Here is an 18,009-nt window from a genome sequence, read left to right as displayed (position 1 = left end):
GGATCTTTCTGACCCAGAAATTCAACCCCGGTCTCCAGCACTTCACTGTACTGCAGGCAGATTCTTTACCATTGAGCCACGAGGAAGCCCGGTGAAGGAAAGAACATGTAATTTTGGTTAGGCTTAGTTTTGTATATTTATTTTCACAGGTAATAATTCTACATTTCTATCATCTGTCCCAGTAGATGTTTTTATCATAACCTAGTTCACCGGTTTCTATTTCTTAGTTTCCTTCAAGAGAATCTATCAAGTTCAGTCCCAAGCCCACAGTTCAAGTTCAGGTTCGGTGGGGACAAAGCACAGAGAACTGGAGCCGCCGTCTTCTTGGGCAGCTGCGATTAGGACATCACAGCTTTCGATGTGCTCTTTCTCCTTTACTTTTAGTTCACCCACTAGACTTAAGCCTGCATTTTATATTTAAATGTGTTCTGAATCGTGACATTTTGGTACTACTTGGTTTCCCTATAAATTGTTAGAAATTCATTGGGCCTCTTGCCTGATCAGTCATTCATTACATAATTTTGAATTTGATTGGTCACCGATTATACAGCTGAATTTCAGCTGCTGAGGAAACACAGCTCTGTCTTATGTCCAAGACTCTCATTTGCAAAATTTACTTGCCAAGATGATAAAAGCCATCTTTGAAAATTGCTACCTTTTGGGCACAAGTTGTTTATTTTTAGTTAATATTTCCTAAATGATGCTTTATATCGTCAAGTACTGCATTTGTTGTTTCGTATTTTAGTAGAAAAATCTAAAAATAATTGTCATCAATAACTTTTAAGATCTGAGAAGCAGGAGATTATTTCTGAATTTAAAATAAACACTTCTATTAAATATGCTGCTATACTTGCTACTCTTAATTGTTAAAGCACTTGCTTTTAGGTTGTTATAGGAAAGGGATCTGTGTTGTTTTGCTCCTAAAATTTTACCTTAAATATGAAAGAAACCAAATACATATATGCTGCTGCTGCTAAGTCACTTCAGTCGTGTCTGACTCTGTGCGACCCCATAGATGGCAGCCCACCAGGCTCCCCCGTCCCTGGGATTCTCCAGGCAAGAACACTGGAGTGGGTTGCCATTTCCTTCTCCAGTGCATGAAAGTGAAAAGTGAAAGGAAGTCGTTCAGTCGTGTCCGACCCTCAGCGACCCCATGGACTGCAGCCTTCCAGGCTCCTCCAGCCATGCGATTTTCCAGGCAAGAGTACTGGAGTGGGGTATATATATAAAACACAGAAAAGGGAGGATGCAACCATTGACACAACTATTCACCTCATTTTGAGAGGATATTTGGAAATTCCATTCAGTTCTATGAGAATTCATTGAATGTTTTCTTTGTGGAAAAATCCTTCCACAGGCTATGAGGAAAGAAGCCAAGAGGACTAAGGCATGCTTCCTGGTTTCAGATTTACAAAGTTCTTCAAAGTAAATATTTTATTATGATTTCATAGATGAGAAAACTGAGGTTCAGAGAGGATAAGTTATTTGACCAAGTGAAACAGCTAAAGCAGTCAAACTAGGTGTTCGTTCTCACACCTGATGACCACAAACCACTTCCGTCGCTCATTACCCCAGGATTCACGCTGTAGAACTGCAGCAGCCTGTGTTGAACTGATGTAAGCATCTCAAATAGCATTTTGACATTCAAGATCAAGTAAAATATATTGCCAAAATTAATGTTATTTGCTTTTTTCCATTTTTAATGTAATTACTAGAAAATTTAAAATCATGTGTGTCTCTCATTTGTAACTTACACTGCGGTTCTCCTGGACAGCACTGTTTCAGGGTGTGTGAGTCACTCAGTCGTGTCCAGCTGTTTGCGACCCCGTGGACTGTAGCCTACAAGACTCCTCTATCCATGGAATTTTCCAGGCAAGAGTACTGGAACCGGTTACCATGCCCTCCTCTAGGGGATCTTCCTGACACAGGGACTGAATCTCCTGCATTGCAGGCAGATTCTTTATCATTTGAGCTACCCGGGAAGACCTATTGTTTTAGAAAATGCTATAAATTTATTACTTAGTGTGTTTCAAATTGCCTTTTATTTTGCTTTTACTTATCCCTTTTATCCTCCTGAAATCTATGAAGCTACATGAATGTTCTCATTAACAAGATTCAGAAAACTTTTATTGGACGCATCAGCAAAGCATTTTTCCCTGAGTGCTTGAATTAGAGGATTTGTAACTTCCTGAGTGCTCCTGAAAAGCTTTTTGGCGGCAGAATGCTATTGCTACCTGAATAGAATATAAGTGCATTTAAATGAGGTCAAGTTTTGCTCTCTATTTTCTACGAACAACATTGTAAATGGTTGGTGCAGATGGGTTAACAAGAGAGGGAACTAAAAGCTCGAGGCTGAGAGAGAATACTAACTGATTCTATTCAGTGATAAGAGAAATGAAGCAAATTATTAAAACTTAGACCTGCCAAACTATTTTTATTCTGGAAAAAAAAAAAAGTGTATTTCCACTGCCTTTAGAGTTATCATTCACTCTCTCTCCATGCCCCTTGCCCTCTGAGAGTCTTATCTGTAGCCTAAACGGACACAAATATCTGGTTAAAATAAAAATCTCCCTTTTTTCTCTCCAAACTCCAACTATTTAGGTCAAAATTTTATCAAAATTGCAATTTAAAGAGGAAAATAAACAGAAGTGAAGCATAGTCAACCTCCTTTGACTATGTTTCTTTGATTTGTAAATTGGGATATTGCTAAAAACAAGAAAACAGCCAAAATGGAGTAGCTTATGCTAAGTCCCATGGCACCAAAGAGACTTAATTATAGTTTTGGCTCCACCAGAAGTGGAATTTTAAGCCAGCCAGTCAGGAATGGCCTAATTTCCTCAGATTATCTGAAGGGGAGGGACTAGCAAGCTATAATGGAAACATGAAGTTCAAGTTGACCCTGATGATCTTTCAGTGAAGGTCTTATGGTTTGCCTTGCTTTTTACTTGCTTGTTTTTAAGACTAAACCATTTTTAATAACCTATGCTGTTCTCCCTTGAAACAAAGCACTCTGTAAAGCGTGTGATTTTATCTTGCTTGTAGCATTATGATTTGACATCCTTCCTCTGCAAAGTACTTTGTGGCACATATTTTTAATTCATATAAATCAATTAACTCAATTTTAGGACTTTTCTGTGTTGCCACCAGTGATAACCAGACTTACTCATGGCCCTAATAAAATTCACTCACCCAGGAATGGAATAGGGGCTCAAATTCCTTAAAAAACTAGAAATAAAACTACCACATGTCCCAACAATCCCACTACTAGGCATATACCCTGAGAAAACCATAACTGAAAATTACACATGTACCCCAATGTTCATTTCTGCACTATTTACAGTAGCTAGGACATGAAGCAACCTAGATGTCCATCCACAGAGGAACGGGTAAAGAAGCTGTGGTACCTATACACAATGGGATAATACTCAACCATAAAAAGTCAGAAAGAGAAAGATAGATATCGTATATTGACACATATGTCAATGATGCATGTGGGATCTAGAAAGATGGTACTCATGAACCTATTTGCATGGCAGCAGCGGAGATGTAGGAATAGAAAACAGACTTGTGGAAACAGTGGGGGAAGGAGAGAGTGGATGAATTGGAAGACTACCATGAAAACATACACATTCCCAAATATAAAGTAGATAGACAGTGGGAACTTGCTATATGACTCTGGGAGCTCAAATCAGTGACAACATAGAGGGGTGGGATGGGGTGGGAGGTAGGAGAGAGCTTCAAGAGGGAGGGGACATATTATCCATGGCTGATTCATGTTGATGTGTGGCAGAAACCAACACGATATTGTAAAGCAATTATCCTCCAATTAAAAATAAATACATTTAAAAAAAATAGTAGGCGCTCAAGAGGCTTCTAACTTTTGAACAACAAATTTAACAATAGAACTCGCTTTTATTTAACATAAGATTTGTTGTTAAATAGTTTGCATTAATTTGTTTATTCAGATAACATCACAAAATTCAAGTTGTTTACATCTTCAAGGACTGACCCAGAGCACCAAAATAAATAGACTTAACAACAAAGAATAGATTTCTGTTAATTTCCAGTTCCTGTGGCAGGTAATGTTTGTTTTATCATTAAAATAAACCAAGTTTCTCAGACTTAGGAGTGCCCCACACTGTAACGTCAGTGCTCTGATTTGGCATTTAGAAATGAGCAGCATCATACTGGCTCAGATGGTAAAGCATCTGTCTACAATGCGGGAGAACCGGGTTCAATCCGTGGGTCGGGAAGATTCCCTGGCGAAGGAAATGGCAACCCACTCCAGTACTATCGCCTGGAAAATCCCATGGACAGAGGAGCCTGGTAGGCTACAGTCCATGGGGTCGCAAAGAGTCGGACACAACTGAGCGACTTCACTTTCACTTTTATACTTAGAAAGGTGTTGCATATATATCTTAGTCTATTTGGACTTCGATAATAGAATAACACGGTTTGGGTGCCTTACAAACAACTGAAGTTTATTACTCACAGTTTTGGAGGCTGGGAAGTTTGTTAGCAAGATGCTAGTAGATTCGGTGTCCAGTGAGAGCCTTCCCTGAGTTCATAGATGGCTAACTTCTTGCTGTGTCCCCTTACGGTAGAATGGATGAAGAAGATCCTTGGGGGTCTCTTTTATAGGAGTACTAAAGCCATAGGAGCCCTCATGATCCAATTGCCTCCCAAAGGTCCCATCTTTAAATATCATCACACTAAGAGTTGGGATTTCAACATATGAATTTTAGAAGACATAAGCGTTACGTAAAAACACACATAGACCCATATATATATATTGTATATATAAAGAAATGTGTTATGTATTATAAGGAAATATAAAAGAGAGCTTTAGCTATTTATTTTGATTGATTTATTATTATTTATTCATTGCTGCACTTGGACTTTCTCTAGTTGCAGCTCATGGGCTTTGTTTAGTTGTAGCAAGTTGGCTACTCTCTTTGCTGCGGTGCGGGCTTCTCGTTGTGGGGGCTTCTCACATTGCCAGGCATGCGCTCTAAGCCCGTGGGCTCCAGTAATCGTGAGGCATGGGCTCGGTAGTTGTAACTCTCAGGTTTAGTTGCTCCGCGGCATGTAGGATCTTCCTGGAAAAGGGATTGAACTCATGTCCCCCAGTTGGTAGACGGGTTCTCGACCACTGGACCACCAAGCAAGTCCCAAAGAGATTTATTATAAAAAGTTAGCCTACATGATTATGGAAGCTGACATATCCCAAGGTCGGCAGTCAGCAAGTTGAAGAACCTGCAGAATTAACAGCACAGTGCCAGTTCAAAGGCCAACAAGACTGAAACCCAGGAAGAGCTGATGTTTCTTTTACCTTAGAAAGCAGGTAAAAGCCAACATCCATCCTACTTGATGGCGAAATCCCTTCTGCTCACAACAGGGTCAGCCCTTTTGTGCTACTCAGGCCTTTAGCTGATTGGATGAGGCACAACCTGATTAGGAAGAGCAATCTGATTTACTCAGTCTACCCATTCGAATGTTAATCTCATCCAGAAACGCCCAGAATAATATTTGACTAAATGATATCTGGCCACCCCATGGCCCAGTTAAAATAACACATACAACTAACGATCAATTTGTGTGTGTGTATGTATTATCTTTCAGAAAGATTACGCTAGGCACCAATAACATGTAATAAAAATTGGCAAGAAAGGGAGCAATATTGAGTACTCATCCTGGCATATCTACAGGCATCATATTTTTAAATAACAGAATTTCCCTTACTTGATAAGGGAAATATTTTTCTTTATGAAAGAATTCTAGCTCAGTAAATGTTAAAGGGATAATAGAATCAGAAATCAAAATTTTGCAATGTTGATGAACCAAAACTTAATGAAGCTCATTTACAGGAACTATAAAGGACAAATCAAAATTGTGGAATGTTCTATTCCACAGTTGACTTGGTTTTTTACATACCAATACAAGGGAAGAAAGAGCAAGGATAATCTTAAATTAAGAAATTTAGAAGAGTTAAGACAGACCTAACAGAATTTGTCTAGTTCTTGATAACTAACAAGGTCTAAAAATACTTTTTCAGCTAATCAGAGAAATCAGCAGTTATTAGGTGATACCAAAGAGTTACTATGACATTTATTAGGTGTCACACATAGAATTTCTTTACAGTATTCTCTTTATTCTTATGTGCATTTGACATTTTTCATAAGAAAAAGAAGTTTAAAAAGAAAAGAAGCCTACATTCTTTTACTCTTTACCTTCACAGTGTGAGGTTGCCCATTTCTTATTACCTTTAGCAATATTTATGACCAACCTAGATAGCCTGTTCAAAAGCAGAGACATTACTTTGCCAACAAAGGTCCATCTAGTCAAGGCTATGGTTTTTCCTGTGGTCATGTATGGATGTGAGAGTTGGACTGTGAAGAAGGCTGAGGGCCAAAGAATTGATGCTTTTGAACTGTGGTGTTAGAGAAGACTCTTGAGAGTCCCTTGGACTGCAAGGAGGTCCAACCAGTCCATTCTTAAGATCAGTCCTGGGTGTTCATTGGAAGGAATGATGCTAAAGCTGAAACTCCAGTCCTTTGGCCACCTCATGTGAAGAGTTGACTCATTGGAAAAGACTGATGCTGGGAGGGATTGGGGGCAGGAGGAGAAGGGGACGACAGAGGATGAGATGGCTGGATGGCATCACCGACTCGATGGGCATGAGTTTGAGTGAACTCCAAGAGTTGGTGATGGAAAGGGAGGCCTGGCATGCTGCGATTCATGAGGTTGCAGAGTTGGACACAACTAAGTGACTGAACTGAACTGAACTGAAACATTTTTTGTTAATCTAACAAGTGAAAATAACTTGTGCTACTGTTTTAATTTGCAGTTCTTTAAAGTACACAGCATGATAGTTTGAATTATATATATTATGACGTGATTACCAATATAGATTTAGCTAACATTCATCTTCTCATATAGATACAATAAAAAGAAAAGAAAATAGAAAAGCATGAAGGAAAATAATATTTCTCCTTGTGATAAGAGCTCTTAGGATTTAACTATCTGCATTCTTGTATATCAAACAGAAGTGTTACTTACAGTCATGTTGTACATTACATTCCTAGTAATTGTTCATCTTATAACTGAAAGCTTGTCTTTTGACCACCTTCCTCCCATCTCTTCCTTTCACCACCTTTAGTAACTACAAGTCTGATCTATTTTTATATTAGAGTTTTGTTCAGATTTCACATGTAAGTGAGATCATACAACATTTGTCTTTTCCCCTCAGATTCATTTCACTTAGCATAATGCCTTCAAGATCCACCCATGTTGTCACAAATGGAAGGATGTCCTCATTTTTTAGGGCTGAATAATGTTTCGCTGCGTATATTATGTGTATATATATATATATAATGTATACATATATATTGCATATACATACATATGCCACAACTTGTTTCTTTATCCATCTATCCACCTATGGACACTTAGACCATTTCCATGTCTTGGCTACTGTAAACAATGCTGCTATGAACTTGGGGGTGCGGGTATCTTTTCAAGTTAATATTTTCATTACCTTTTAATATGTTCTCAGAGGCAGAATTGCTCGTTCATATGTAATTCTGTTTTTAATTTTTTCAAGGATAATATGGAGATATCATTAGCCATAGTGGCTGCTGCAATTTATAATCTCATCAACAGTGTCCAGAGGTTCCCTTTCCTCCACATCCATGCCCCCTTTTCTTACCTCACATCTTTTTGTTTATGGGCATTCTAACAGATAAGAGGTGCTATCTCATTGTGGTTTTAATCTGCATTTCCCCAGTGGCGAGTGATGTTGAGCATCTTTTCATGAACCTGTTGGCCTTTTGTATACCTGCTTTGAGAAATGTTTATCCAGATTCTTTGCCAATTTTTTAACTAGGTTATTTGATTTTTGCTACTGAGTCATATGAGTTCTTTCTATATTTTGGATTTCTATATTAATCGCTTATCAGATTATGGTTTGCAGTTTCTTTCCACTTTTAATCTCCCCCCACCAAAGGAGATATATTACTTAAAATTCTCATTCCTCTTGCTACAGTTTGTGCACACACACACACACACACATTTATGTAATTTTAATCTGTTTTCTCTGTGCCTGATAGTGATACATAAAACTTAAATCTTGATACATAGATAATCTGGAATTCAGTTGAAATTTTCTCAAGGTTTATATTCCTAGTAATAATTGTAGGACTTCCCAAGAAAACCATTTAGCCAAATTTGCTCAAACTTTTGCCGCATGAATACTTTTATTTTCACTTTTGCTTTGATACGTTACGTAAAGACAGCTCCTGTTAGCTAACTACTACGGGAAAGTATCTTTGATAATTTTGGAAATGAGCACTCTGCCCTCGTACTACTGTTCTCTGAAGCAGTCCGTAAGCTTGCTTAAGCCTATTAGTGAGACCACCAAAACTTGGAAGATAGTAAATCTGATATATTTCGTTGACAAAAATTATATATTCATCTTTAATTGCCCCTTGAAACAGCCACTCCCTCATCATTCATGGTAACCAGTGAATACTGGGAGACAGACCTGGCTACTGCCTATGTGAACAAATGCGGGCCTTCCATCTCTTATTCTTTTTTTTTAACTGTAGTATAATTACTTTACAATGTGTGAGTTTCTATTGTACAACGACGTGAATCAGCTCTTTGAATACACATATCCCTTCGCTCTTGAGACCCCCTCCTGCCCACCCCCCATCCCAGCCCGCTAGGTCATCACAGAGCACCGAGCTGAGCTCTGCGTGCTGTTCGGCAGCTTCCCAGCAGCTGTCTATTTTCCACAAGGTAGTATATGATACTATATTGATATTATATATTGATATATATTGATACTATATTGATATTAATTTCTGAGAAGTAAATATAATGCCTGACTAGGTCAGTAGGCCACTTATCAGAGGGACTAGCAAAGGGCTACATAGTTAATTAATTAGGTACATATCCTATTATAAATCTATATACCTACAGAAGCAAAAAATGATAAGGGCACATAAAACTTGAGGAAACTCTCTGCCATTGACTCCTTATTTTAATAATAATGATCATATTTTCAAAATAACATATTACGGCTCAGTGTAGAGAAGATTCAGAGGCGCATGTCACTCCGCATGTTCAGGAGCCCTATTTTTCTCAGCTTACTAACCCCAGGTAACTGTAGATCCCTTTACCTTTATCCACCTGGAACTGAATAAGCTGTCACCTTCCTGACTGGCACAATTAGATTTTAGGTACCTCCCCTTGGAGATGTCTTATACCAACCTCAACTGGCCCAGTATGTTAACAAGTGCACCCATCAGAGCTCTACCAGCCAAGGAAGCAATCATCGACTTCTAAAGTCCTCATTTCTGGAAGCAGGTGGAAATATGCCAGATACTGACTAACAGGGCTGTTTATTCTGTAAGCATTAACATTTGTTCTGACTCATACGCTACCTTTTTTTGTTGAAATTCCTTAAGTACGATTCTTTGTAGATTGATTTAAAATAAAGTTTATTCCATTTTAAAAAATGTTAAATTCAGCCTGCTAAACTACTTGCCTGTTGTAATATTCAAGGTTCATTCAAATTTTATCATGGCTTGTTTCTTAATCAACTAATGTTTAAATTCCTTTGTCCAAAATTAACATTGAGAAACAATTTCAAGCATAAAACTCCAGTCTTGATGATGGTGACGTATTCTTGATTCATACAGAAATTGTCAAAACATGCAAGCTTATGGCTTTTACTGACTTCTACCACTGTTTAATATATAGACACTGTGGTGGGTTATGCGTTTGAACTTCAGGCACATCAGAGTTAGAAATGCTATGGCAGAAACTATTAGCTGTGAAACCAATATTCATTCTGCAATTTTTCATTAGTGACAGAGTCACTAATGAAATATAGAGATATTCTGGGAGCAGCAGTCCTTCCAGATATACAACTATTATACATCTCATTCACATTATTGGTGGGGTGATCAGTTACATGTAAGTAAATGTTACTGTAGGGGAGAGGTTCACGGACTCTCTTTAAAAGGAAACCATCTATCTGGAAGGCGCACTCATCTATTCTGGTACTGTTTTCTTTTTGCTATATAGTATGGCTAGAGCTGCGGTGGTTGCTCTGTGAGCGTGAAGTTACCTTGGGGATGGAAGCTGGATGCTAAGAATATCAAGGCAGGGAGATAGAAGGAGCCTGAGACAATGCTGACCTTATGCAGCCCCCAGACCATTCTAGAATGGTGCTTTGCCATAATGGATATTGTGAAACAAGTCTATTTTGGTAAAACTATTTTAGGTCCTAGCCGTGAAATACAATTCCCAATTGAAAAAAACTATTTTAGCAAAGTCTGTATTTTAACAACACACCCAGAATTAGAGTTACGGTCTTTTTAAAAAATTTAAGGTGTAGCGCATAATGATTTGACTCACATAACCCAAGAATGCATGCTAAGTCACTCCAGTCATGCCCGACTCTGTGACCCCGTGGACTGTAGCCCGCCAGGCTCCTCTGTCCACGGGATTCTTTAGGCAAGAACACTGGAGTGGGTTGCCATGTCCTCTTCCGGGGGATCCTCCCCACCCATGGATCAAATTCACGTCTTCTGTGGCTCCTACGTGGCAGGCAGATTCTTTACTGTTGAGCCACCGGGGGATAGGTTATCACAATAAGTTTAATGATCATTTATCATCCCATATAGACACAAAACTAAAGAAACAGAAAAAAATTTTCCTTGCTATTAGAGCTATTAGGATTTACCCTCTTAAACCTTTATATAGAACATACAGCAGTGCTGATTATATTTATTATGCTATATAACATCCCTAGTACTTATTTATTTTGTAACTAGAAGTTTGTACCTTTAAATTGTCTTCATCCAGTTCCTCCTCACCCCATCCCTGTCTCTGGCAACTGAAAATCTGATCTCTTTTTTTAAAGAGTTTGCTTGTTTCTGAAGCGTAATTGTTGGTTTATTGTACTATGCTGGCCCACAGTACCATGTTGGTTTCAGAGTGATGATCTTTTGAAAGAACATACAATAACGTCAGGTGGTATTCATAGGATATACTTTAGACCTTTCATAATTAAATGTGCATCTTAATGGGATGAAGCTTTAGATAAAGTCAGTATTTCTTTCCTGTCACCCTGTCCTAGTGAATATTAGGGCCTTGTCTTATATACCAGTGATAAGATTTCATCATCATAAAGGAAACGTTAATCTCATTAAAGCACATTTCTATCTATTAGAATGCTTTCAATTGCAAGAATAGAATATAAATTGAATATGTAACAAAATCACAGCAAATTGTTTTATCTTTCAGAATATCTTGGTATAATCTAGACTTTATATAGACAAAAAGAGTACTCTCACACATTTATTAATCAGCACTCAGTGGGCATATGTTGTTTTTGTTCTGCATAAATCACCTCCCACTACTTCTGTGATCAGACCTTCTCTTTTCTTAGAAATTTCAATCCATACTGCTCAGTTGGGGTCCACCCTGCCTCCTGTACCAAGCTATAGCGTCTGGATTTAGCCAGTTCTGACCAATCAAATTATCTCTTATTCTTGGTCCCAGTAACTGATTCTGAATTGACAGCTGACACAAGCTGGACTAATCAGATCTTCCTAGGATGTTTTATCAAAACTATTTGAAAAGACTTTTTGCATATAGGAAATGAGTCTATGCGAGGTTGGTGGCCATTTGCGGGCCTAACTCAAGAGCACAGAGTTAGCAACCTAAGAACTTGCCAGTATCTGAGGCCCTAGATTCAATGTGTCTGACGCAACTCATGTCCTGCAGCACGTGTCCATGTTTCCTTTTCTGCAGAAATATGTAAAGCAGGGATTCAAGGAGGATGAAAAGCCCAATCTAATCTCATAGGAGAGATGTCTGTATTTCTGTGCATGGCTCTACAAGCTCTTCCTTTACATTTAAGTTTTATTAATGATGCTGAAAGTTAAAGAATGCATATAGGCAACATGATTTCATGTTATTAATATAACTTGAAAATACATAGTCCCATAACCATGTGTCCATATTTATACTCTTACAAAAGAAGAAATCAGAAATATCCTTGTCCCTAATCTAGCATCAAGTAAGAGTATTTCACCAAAGTAAAACACACATGTAACACACAGGTACACGCTCCAGGCCCACCTTGGGACACGCTTCTGTGACCGTGTTAAACCAGGGAGCAGTGGTGCGAGAACCAGACTGTCTTGGTGACAACAAGAAGCCTGCACGTCCTGTGACACTACACCCACTGCACTCACTCACACTTCCTCACTATACTCACTATTTCCATATCACTCTACTCACTCACGCTGTACCCACTGCACTCACTCACACTGTCCTCATTATACTCATTTCCAAATCACTATACTCGCTCACACTATACCCACTGCACTCACTCACCTTTCCTCACTATGCTCACTATTTCCGTATCACTCAACTCACTCACACTGTCCACACTATACTCACTCGGGAGCCACTGCCATCAGGAAGTTGCAGCTGGATCCAGGCCCTGCGGTGCCTGCTGCCTTCTTGCCAGAAAGTGAAAAATGCCCAGGTCCTACCCCTCCACCCCATCAACTCTGTGGGCCTTGCACCCTTGCTAATGCTACCCTGGGAAAACCCAAAGCTCTGTAAAGAGCAAAAGCAGAAGCAGAGGAGCATGGTCTCAGCCTCCTTGCTGCCTCTCCACGGGGTGAACCCAGTCACATTCACATTCTCTTGCTGGGAGATTCTCATGGACAGAGGAGACTGGTGGGCTGCAGTCCGTGGCGCGCAAAGACTCTGAGCAATCACATTCAGGAACCTGGCGGCAAGGATTCATTCAAAATGTAATTTTAGTATTTTAATTTTTCAGCCTCTGCTGTGCAGAAAGGCCCAGGAGAAGGAGGGTAGGTAGGCAAATGCACCACATCCATGACACAGAATACAGTTATTAATTTGTGAATTGAGAATATAAAATCTCATTTTGTTTTATTTTTAAATCATGTTTTAAAAAAAAGAAAGCTTTTTTTCATGAGAAAAAAAAAAGCCTTTTTTCCACCCCCCCCCCCCCCACCCCCAGAAAGCTTCATTGGTATATGGAAGATTTTGCATATCTTCTTTGGGTGATTGATTTTATTTTTATTTAAAAAATTTTTAAATTGAAGTATGATTGATTTACCATGTTGTGTTAATTTCTTCTATTAAACAAAGCAATTCAAATATCTATATCTTTAAAAAATATTCTTCCCATTGTGGTTTATCCCAGGACATTGAATACACTTGCCTTTGTCACACAGCAGGACCTTGTTGTTCACCAATTCTATGCATATGTGATAGTTTGCATCTACCACCCCCAAATTCCCATACTGATATTTTTAAAAGCTAAAATGATAGTTTCCTATTTTTTAATTTTTTAAAATTAATTTTAAAGATTTAAAAATTTTTTGAATAGAAGGATTACTGAACCCTAGTTATTTGTTATGCAATTGACAAAATAGCCAGTCATCTCAATGCAAGACTCAATGCAAATACAATGGGTAATTGATAAATATCTTTTTACTTTAGCTAATTTGTTAAAAGAGAAAAAAATTCCATTGTGAAAAAGAATCTAATACAGTTGTAAGCAACGTACGAACATTCTTATGTATACATAAAATCAGCAAGAATGAAATGAAAAAAAAGCAGATCTACTGCATGGTCAGGTCACTCGAGACAGCTGTGCTCCTGCTCTCTGCACCTCCGTGGCTGGGCCGGCGCCTGCTTCACTGACACCCTCCTCCCAGGACTGACTTCCTACACACTCGCCCCAGGCCCCAGCTAGTGAGTGTCCCCCCTCTGCCACTTTCCCGAGTAACCTGATGAGCCTGCCTGACATCAGTTCCACCAATCGCCTCTCTCTCCCCTAGAGCAAAGACTGTTATCACCTTCTCACAGTTCTCAGCACACGGTGGGGAGTCACTCTGGGACCTTATTTCAGACATGTCAGATTCCTCGTCCATCAAACCCTTGATGTCTCGGTTGCTGACTCCAGGCTGTCTCTCCAGTCTTGAAGGTGGGCAAATATAGGCTTTGTGGGCGTGCAGGGTGCAGCCCAACATCCACTCTCAAGTTTTCTCCCATTGCTGTAAAATGAGACCAAAATAGCTTTCTCAGAATGTGAGGGTTTTTGAACAATTGTGTGTCAACATCTATAGCAGAAAATTTTTCCTTCAAATTAAAACAAATCTGAGAATACTATTTTTTTTGCAGAACAGAATTACTCTGCATAGAAACTTTAGCAGTTGACAAATTGGTTATATTAATGTCAAATCACAGGAGAAAACTTTTCAAATTTTGTGTTTTTTCCTGGACTGGTTTTATTTTGTTTCTGTTTTTTTTAATAATGTGAAAGAATTATCTTTTAAAAGCTGCTAACAGTCTCTATTTTGAGAGATGTAGAAATTAAATCACACTTTTCATAGATTTTATTTGTTCAGTGATTGTCAACAAATAGTCCTTTTAGTGTCCAAAAAAAAAAAAGTAAGGCAGATGTCCTAAAGATAAGAGAATAAAAGAGTGCTTTTGCAAGGATCTGGGGTACAAATGCTGGTGGTGAAATTAACTGCATTCCACAAATGTCTTTCAAACTTTTGGCTATATATGGGGGCCAAAGAACCATTCAAAGGAAAAGAGGCAGATCCCAAATCTTCTACTTGAAAGTTGAGAGTAGTTTGAGACTCTCTGATGGACAGTGCTCCTGAGAGAGGTAGTTGGTCTCCAAGGTGAATAATATCCCAAAGAAGAAATTAATCACGGGAAAGCACCTTGTCCGGACTGACTTGAGTCCAACCTAAAGGCCTTGGGCCCAGAGAGGAGGCCCGGAAGTGAGCTATGCCTTCAGCGGCTCAGCCTGCCTGGAATAAAATGCCTGGGTTTGAAGTCCAAGAGCTGAGCCCTAAGAGCAATTCCCTGTGGGAATTTCAGCCCATTCTGACGTGAAATATCATAGTTCAAGTATTACTTTGGGCTTAGAGGACCCACGTGTGCCCTGAGGAGGTATTGTGACCTTAGAAGCGGACCTTGGCTAGTGGGCTGACCATAGTTGCTTGTTGTTTGAAACTGTTGAACCAGACCCTTTGATCTCAGTAAGAACTTTGGGAAGAGAAGATATGCAAGTGTGTTGCTCAAAGAGATACCTGGTCCAATTTTGGATTAAAACTCGTTATTTTTCCAAAATACCCCTGGTGCAGCTGTGGTTAATAGCTGATTGAGTCAGTTCCTCATAAACTAAGACAGCATCGTGTCCTTCTCATGCTTGTCTTTTCTCTACAAGCCATCAGGTCCTCAAGTGCTGGATGAACTATGGGCTTTGTCAATGATTAGGTACTGAGTATTTAGCATCCTTCATTTATTTGTTTACATTCCTTTACCTTTTTGTGGAACAGTCAGTGCAGACGAGCGTTTATCCTAAAACCTCCAATTAGATGCTTAACACAGAGTGACAGCTGAAGAATCTCTTGTCCTCCAGCAACCAGGTGGGTTTCTCTCGTCTACCATCACTGCTGGATGGAACCAAATGCCATTCATCTCCTTCTGACTAATGGACTCAGTTATCTCAGCATCGTGTGTAACTCTGAAAAGAAAGTCCATTGATATCAAGTTTATTCCCCAGTGCTTTTTCTTCAACAAATATAACTGATTTCCCATGAGAGTTCCAGCATTTCCTGTATCAGCCAAGCTGAGAAAAGCTTGAACTCAGATGATCTTTGTGTCCCAGTGTATTCTCATTTGTCCATGTCAGTTCAGAATAACCAGAAAGACAAACAGGGGGGTAAAAAGGCATGTTTTATTCACATTTTCTCCAATCTAAGAAAGTATTGAGAATAAGTTCCTTTATGAAAAAAAGCAGGTCACTGTTCTTTGTCAAGCAACTAAATTATATTATTTATATTTAGGACCCAAAAAGGGAGAAAAATGGTTCCCAGAGCGTTTGGCTTGGAAGCTATTGTTTGCAGGTAATTTTAAAATGTATTTTTAAAAGCCCCATTATGTTTCACCAAGGATAGTTTTCCTGGTTTCCATAGTGATATCCAAAATGTGTGTAGGTGCAATCAAAGAGAGTCATTGCATTAATAGGTGGTTTAGTGTTTCTGTTGAATATGAAGGTTATCCAATGTTTTAATATAACTGAGCTATTTTTTAAGTCCTCATTCCTTAATGAATGCATTTAACATCAGATGTCTTCTTATGAAATGAGCAATAGAGCCCACTTTACTTGAAATTTAAAGCAGTTACAAAGGGAAAAAAAATCTTTTTAAAGTTTCAAAGATACTAGAAGTTATTCTCTTCATACTTTGCCTTTATTAAGAGTATATGGAGAAATTTCTTTAGTCAATTACTCTGAAAGCATTTTTAAAATAACCTTCAATGCCACATAAAGAGAGATGGGAGAAAATATGTGAGCAGATACAGAATGAGCTGATTTTTTCTCTCAAAGAGCTTACATCATTTTCTGTTAAGGACTCTAACCTAGTTCTGTCCAGAAGTTAATTTTCACTATGGTAGGAACTGAAATCAACCTTTTGTACACAATGAAAGAGAGGGCAAAAAAGAGTCGAAGTAGCTCACAAAAAAGCTCTTAAGATGCTCTTTTTTTTTTTTTTTTTTCCGCCTTGTACTATCTAGAACTATCTACAAAAGGAAATGGCAACACACTCCAGTATTCTTGCCTGGAGAATTCCATGGACAGAGGAGCCTGGCAGGCTACAGTCCACGCGGTCGCAAAGAGTCAGACACGACTGAGCGACACTATCACTCATTCAGTATTCTGATTCACTTAGAAACCAGACATCTATTGGGTCTAATGAATAATTATCAAATCATTTTAAAAGCAAACAGAATTAGCAAGATGTTTTGTGACCTTTATTCAACAAACAATTATTTTCCCATTATTCTGAATTCTCATGAACGATACATGAATGATGGAACTTATGGGAAAATTTTTAAAAAACAATCAAACAAACAAAAAGCCAAAACCTGACATCCTGTATTAGCCAACTGTGAGAACAAAGTGTAGCAGATTATAAGAAGAATCTAATTCAAGTTTGGAGGTAAGACCCTCCAAAGTGTTCTGGTGGTATGTTAATAAAATGTTTTAGCTGTTACATAGGTGTTGATAGCAATCTTTAAATGTTCTGGGTGGAGCATTTCATTACAAAGCATGCTCAAGGAAGATTAAGAATGGATCATCAGGGAACAAAGTCACACAGAGAAAAACAAATGATATTGTTTATACGTGGAATCTAAAAAAATGATAGACGTGAACTTATTTGCAACACGGAAATGGAGTCACAGATGTAGAAAACAGACTTATGGTTACCAGAGGGGAAAGGAGTGGGGAGGGATAAGCTGGAAGATTGAGATTGACATATACACATTATTGTATGTAAACTACCTAATAAAGATCTACCATTTAGCACAGAGAACTTTTCTCAATACGCTATAATGACCTATATGGGAAAGACATCCAAATGAGAGGATATATGCATGTGTATACCTGATTCACTTTGCTGTACCACAGAAACTAATAATTTTTAGACTAATTATACTCCAATAAAAATATTTCTTAAAAAGACCGGAGCATTAGTATGATTCTCAAGGGTGAAACGGTCTCAGTGTCCTTTTAAAGATGTATCTATTTATCTCTATCTACTAATATGTACTCACCTATCTATTTATTCAGTTGAATATTCACTGAGTGCAATATTTATTGCATATTGTGTGTTTTAGCTGTGTTAAGCATCATGGAGAAGAAAAAATTATTCCATTCGTATCTCATGGAGCAATAGACCTAAATCAAATAACACAAAATCACTTTGAAAGTCCGCTGCAAGGGGGAGAAGGTATTAACAGTGGTGATGAGTCTATGGTAGTGAGGAATTTTAACAGGACAGAAGATTGAGAAGACTCTTAGAAGAAGGAATATGTAAGATAAGGTTTAAAGGAGGAAAAAGAGGCAACTGGAAAGATGGCCAG

General features: G+C 38.4%; 2 long non-coding RNA genes across 2 annotated transcripts; one reads left to right on the top strand and one right to left on the bottom strand.

Moving 5' to 3' along the window:
- Positions 1-4,443: 4,443 nt before the first annotated feature.
- LOC102416002 lies at positions 4,444-5,442 on the bottom strand. Its single transcript, XR_006544755.2, has 2 exons — positions 5,204-5,442; positions 4,444-5,099 (listed from the first exon to the last, which is right to left on the bottom strand). It is a non-coding gene; the product is annotated as an uncharacterized LOC102416002 (long non-coding RNA).
- An 8,449-nt stretch (positions 5,443-13,891) lies between these two features.
- Positions 13,892-17,581, top strand: LOC123329360. The gene is made up of 3 exons (XR_006544754.2): positions 13,892-14,047; positions 15,930-15,989; positions 16,660-17,581. It is a non-coding gene; the product is annotated as an uncharacterized LOC123329360 (long non-coding RNA).
- The last annotated feature ends 428 nt before the right edge of the window (positions 17,582-18,009 follow it).

This window comes from Bubalus bubalis, chromosome 15 (assembly GCF_019923935.1).
Source record: "Bubalus bubalis isolate 160015118507 breed Murrah chromosome 15, NDDB_SH_1, whole genome shotgun sequence".
Classification (NCBI taxonomy): domain Eukaryota; kingdom Metazoa; phylum Chordata; class Mammalia; order Artiodactyla; family Bovidae; genus Bubalus; species Bubalus bubalis.
This window is presented reverse-complemented; position numbering and strand designations above follow the sequence as displayed.